Here is a 6,287-nt window from a genome sequence, read left to right as displayed (position 1 = left end):
TTCCCTTCCCCCTACCGCTAAACCACGAAAGAAACCCAACCCCCCCCCCCCCCCCATGAACGACCCAAAAAACTCGAGTGGACCCCATCCGTCTCACAAAAAGTAAAGAGTGTTGGTCCCACATCCTAGCTAAGACCTTCTCTCATTGTGGGTTGCTCGTTTCGGACTCAAATCTTCAATTTTTCAACTTTCCAAAAAACATAAATCGAGGTATTCCGATTTAGTTTTTGTTGAAACTCGTATTAAAATTGCATATTAGTTGTTTTACATGTGTTTTATGTTGTTTTGTATGTTTTTTGCGATTAAACTGGTATGTTATTTTTATCCGGATTTAGATATTAGTGTGCTAAAAAAATATGTAAAAATTGAAAAATTATTATTATTTGTTTAAAAAAATGTAAATAAGTTTTTTTACTGTTGTATATGTATTTTCATGAATGTTTTGTGATTAAATGTATTTGTTGTTTTTATCTGGTTTACATTATTTATTTGCTTAAAGACTAGTAATGTAGTGCCCTTTTTAGGGTAGTAAAATATATTGCCTTTTAGCATAATAAAATGTAGTGCCTTTTAGCGTAGTATCTCTTTAGTTTAAGTAACTATTATACTCAAAAATACATCAAAATAATTGATAGATCAAACACAAACTCTGTCCAATTATAGTAACATGAGAAAACAACAATATTTTCCGGATATCTTGGTGTTACTGGGCAGCAAATATCGAGCCTGGAACTCATATGTGAATATTTAATAATTAAATATTATATAATTATATTAATTAATTATTTACAAACAAACATATAAATTATTAAACTAATATGTAAAATATTAATAAAACTAACACATACAAATTCGGGCTACTGCGCCGCAAATATCGAGGCTGAAACCCATTTGTGAATATTTAATAATTAAATATTATATAATTATAAAAATTAATTATTTAATTTACAAACAAATAAAACTAACATGTAAAATAATAAAACTAACACATACAAGAATTTAGGATATCTTGGTGCTACTGGGCCGCAAATATCGAGCCTGGAACCCATATGCGAATATTTAATAATTAAATATTGTGTAATTATAAAAACTAATTATTTACTTTACAAACAAACATATAAAATTATAAAACTACCATGTAAAATAATAAAACTAAGACATACAAGAATTCAGGATATCTTGGTGCTCCTGGGCCTCAAATATCAGGCCTGGAACCCTTATGTGAATACATAATAACTTACTATATAATTATAACCCTAAATTATTTAATTTACAAACAAACATATAAAATTATAAAACTAACATGTAATTAATGTTGTTTAATTTACAGTAGACGACATGGAGGTGCCGCCTATTCATCCCGGATCTTCCAGCGATGAGCTACTGTCGTTACAGGGCGATCATAGATCCGCCCACATATGGGAGGAAGAGTTACTGGTCCAGACTCTCCGCGTCAAGAGAGTGGACGACATGTGGGACTTTCTTAAGGACCGCCAGCTCCATCCCCGTGTATTCAGACGCCTGCGGGATACGGGCTTCTACAGGATTTTGGAGATTGGGCGCCTGCAGCTCGATTGGTCTTTGGTCACGGCCCTGATAGAGCGGTGGCGACCGGAGACGAACACATTCCACTTGCCCATTGGCGAGGCCACCATCACACTGCAGGACGTGGAGGTTATATATGGGCTGCCCGTTAATGGACACCCTGTTGCTCTGCCGCATGCCATGAGAGAGATGAGAGGTGTGCAGTACCTGGACATGCTGCAGCGGCTCACTGGTTTCCGACCAAAGGATGAGAATGTACTGGGCTGGGACCAGTCGTTTTCCGTTGACGATTATACAGCAGCGCATCCTGCGATAAAGAGGCGACGTGATGAGGATGATCCTGATAGCATATCCGGGCTGGATGGGATGTGCCTCATGCCAGTGGCTGCATTGAAGCACACAGGCTGTGGGACACATTGATTTTTTTTTGTATTTTACGTAAATATTATTTTATGTAAATAATAATAATAACAATTTTTTATGTTTACATTATATGCACGTTATGTTTTTATTTTCCCGTTTCTTCTTTATTTTAATACTACAACACAAACACAAACATAGCAACTTAACATAATTTAAATTCAGTACAACTAATGAAAACACATGACACGGAAAACATAAAGATAAGGTACTATACTCGTCACATACATGTCATTGTTTAGTCACGACCGCCTAGTATTCTCTGCTCCAAGCACTTAAATTTCTCTTCCAACTTATTCTTTTCTTCTTCCTCCTCTTTTAGTTTCTCCTTCAACGCCGCAATTTCTCGTTTATACATAATCTCATCATCCCAGTCTCTTTTGGTCAAATCATGATAATACTGCAAAGACTCTTTGTAGCATTCCTGCTTACAGGGTTCATCAAACCATACCTCAAAATTGTAAAAATTTTCGTTGTTGCCTCCAGACCTGTTCACACACATCCAGTATCTGCGCCCAACTTGACCATCATCCTAACAGTCCGCCAACATACATCGTTTTTCACATTGGCACATTGATACATAAATGCGTTAAGACATTTGTTAAAGCAAAAAAAAACCTGCTTTTTATGGAAAGTTTTGCTATTTGTTATGGTTAAGCGCAGAAAATAACTAGAATGCGCCCGTTATTTATAAGCAAGACAACACACACAACGTAGTATTTAACCGCGCTATGCTCACACCTAACGTAGTATTTAACTGCGCTATGCTTCGCGTGTTAAAAATTCTTTCGGATACAAAATAGCTTTTTTGCAGGCGGGCAGCTTTCCAGATCGACAAGAGGACACACACAATGTAGTATTTAACCGCGCTACATATGCTCACACATAATGTACTATTTAATAAGGGTGTGCATTCGATTTATCGATTCGATTTTGACCCTTATCGATTATCGATTTGTACATATGCTTATCGTTATTGTTTCAATAAGGTCTCGATTTTTTCGATTTCGATTTATTGATTTTGGGGGCTTATCGATTCGGTTATCAATTACACCAATAAGAAAATTTGCGGGATTCCACGAAAAGTATATCGCTATAAACGCGCCTAACTAATATGGACAAAAAGAAGCTAAAATAAGACGAACACCATTTATAATATAAAAATTATGTCAACAAGCACATGCAACAAAACTAAAGTAAGGGATCAAATGTATGCCACCAACACTCCAACGGTATAAAAAAAACAAAACAAAACAAAACACATCATCACGACTAATTCTGTTTTCCATTAATCTGAACTTCATTCCCTTGATCTTTATGATCATTCCTTAAATGTGGTAGAGGAAATAATAGGGTAAAGGACTTAGGGTAAAAGAAATGGTATAGATTAGGGAAAATAATATTGTATAGCCGCTTTCAAAATAGTAGCGGAATATATATACATTCTGTATGTTATATTAATCTACACAAATAGGTAATTACTCATTTAACAAGTGTCTACAGTCTAGGGATGTGCATTCGATTTATCGATTCGATTTTGACCCTTATCGATAATTACTTATCGATTTGTACATATGCTTATCGTTATCGTTTCAATAAGGTTTCGATTTTTTCGATTTCGATTTCGATAACAAATAATCGATTCGATTTATCGATAAACCGATTCGAATGCACACCCCGACTATTTAACCGCGCTATGCTTCGCGTGTTAAAGATTCTTTAGGATAAAAAACAGCTTTTTTGCAGGCGGGAAGTTTTTCAGATCGACAAGACAAACACACATAACGTAGTATTTAACCGCGCTATGCTCACACGTAACGTACTATTTAACCGCGCTATGCTTCGCGTGTTAAAGATTCTTTCGGATACAAAATAACTTTTTGTAGGCGTGAAGCTTTTTAGATCGACAAGAGAACACACATAACGTAGTATTTAACCGTGCTATATATGCTCACACATAACGTAGTATTTAACCGCGCTATGCTTCGCGTGTTAAAGATTCTTTCGGATACAAAATAACTTTTTCGCATGCGGGCAGCTTTTCAGATCGACAAGACAACACACATAACGTAGCATTCACATATTTATCAAACATCTTCCTCCTATGACACTGTAGTTTTATAATAATTTTAGAGTGAAATTTGAAAGTCAACGTAAGAATTTTTCCATTTTTTAATTCAATACTATTTTTGATTACATGAACGGGAGGGAGAAATTTATTAATTTACTCAACTGAAAAATGTTAAATATCAATAAGATTTAACAACAATGGAAACAAAATTTTATTTCATACATCTTGCAACATAAACAACTACATACACTTATTACAACCACATTACGAAAATAAAACACTATGTGTATCCTTGATAGTTGGGCATATTAGATAAACTTCTACCAGGAGCTGGATTACCATCGCCACCCAAACCAGCTGAAGAACATTTACGGCGATCGTGTCCTGTTTGCGAGCATATGCCACATTTACGCGCATAAACGTTATCACCAACATCCATTTGGTTCTATATACAAGTTCTTTTATGCACTTGTAGCTTACGAAAATAGTCCTTGTTACACACCATTTTAAATGGTTCCGGCGGTCAATAATGCTCAGCACCCACTAGCTGCAATTGCCCACTATATGTGTTTATGTATGCAGCAACACTGTATTGCTTATCAACATAGTTGGTTGGCCCTAAACCTGTATGCACTTGATGGCATGTGAGCACGACATGTGGTAGATGGACCATTTTCCACAACCAGCTGAATTCATTTATGGTGTGTATATTATTCCCCCGATTTTGATGTATAGCAGTGCGAACTTCAAAAATATTTCACTCGTTGCAATACTGTAAATATGAAAGTCAATGTGTCGCCTCCTATATTTCTCAAATCTTTTCATTGGTATTGGCATAAATTGAACACCCCTCTCCATCAATTCCGATGCACCTCTATGCCTTTCAACAAACCTCTCCGCCCATCTATTTGAATGACATCCGCACCATGGCAGTGACAGGCAATCCACGTGCAGACTTCAATAACCCGTTGAAAGACTCCGACACATTTGTAGTTAGGGTTCCCCATCATCTGCCACCATCCGCATGCAATGTCCACTTGTGAAGCTCATGTCGCATCAACCAATGATAGGCTCTCTGGTCTTTCTGCCGGATTAATTCCATGCGCCTTCTGAATTTGCACTCCTGGTGATCAGTTGCAACCATCCATGTTAAATCATGCAAGTCCTTGTTGGGATATTTCTTCTGGAAATTGGCCTTCAGGTGCCTCACATAGTAACTCCCATACCATCATCTCACGGCACTCTTTTACGCTGTACATTTTCACCGCCCTGCTTAGGTGCGCTTTATCAGGAAAAAGCATGCCTTTTGCCAGCACCGTTGGTCTAGACTCATCCCACATTGTTGTCCGAATTTCATCAAAATCCCTTGTGAGGGCATCCACATACGGCATACTTGGAAAATGATCAAGGTAGGGAATATGCCTTGAAGGAAACGACACGTGGGACTCGTACACTCTTGGTCTAACAGGAGGTGGAGCATGCTCCCTCGTCAAATCAGATTTGGCATTCTCTTCCTCCTCATCATCACCCTCGTCAGGGAAGGGTGTGTCATCTCTAGACTTATCGGCATTGTTGTCATAATCACTATTATCTTCCTGACTCTGCACATCTGCCAAATCACGAGTACATACGTCGTCTACGGTAACTGAGTGAGGACATGACCATCAAGTTGCTCATTTTCACTGCACAAACAACAAAATAATAAGCTACTCCAATTGATAAATACTTCACATATAGCTATATCACTTCACTTACAAGTCGTAATGTGTTGACATTCCATGATGGACATTATCCTGTTGGTGATGACTCCCGGATGGACCACCGTGATCCAACACACCAAAACATCGCATATTCCAACTAGGCGTGGGTTCATAACTTGTAAAATTCATATCTGGACGGTACTCCCTGTGGAATATATGAGTGTTAATACAAATTCGATACAACAAAAATAAACATCGTAACACAAAGGAAAATTGAAGTTTACCAGTCGTCTTGTGGATTATGTAAAGTAGGAGAGAAATTATTTCATCGCTCCTCATTCGCTCGTGGAGATAAGTTTAGATCCGGCCAAGCTCTTTCAGCCGGAACCTGTTCGGCTAAAAGTGCTCCAGAATAACCACCCGATGATTGAGAGTTATCCCTGCATTGCGCAACCTCATTATTGCGAACGTCTTCAACCTTCACGTATATTTCCAATATTTTTATCAAAATAAATTCTCGGTATTCATCCGAGTTCCCAAAAAATCTCTCA

This window comes from Nicotiana attenuata, unplaced genomic scaffold (genome assembly GCF_001879085.1).
Source record: "Nicotiana attenuata strain UT unplaced genomic scaffold, NIATTr2, whole genome shotgun sequence".
NCBI classification, from domain to species: Eukaryota; Viridiplantae; Streptophyta; class Magnoliopsida; order Solanales; family Solanaceae; genus Nicotiana; species Nicotiana attenuata.
The sequence above is the reverse complement of the archived record's forward strand: the minus strand, read 5'-3'. Positions refer to the sequence as shown.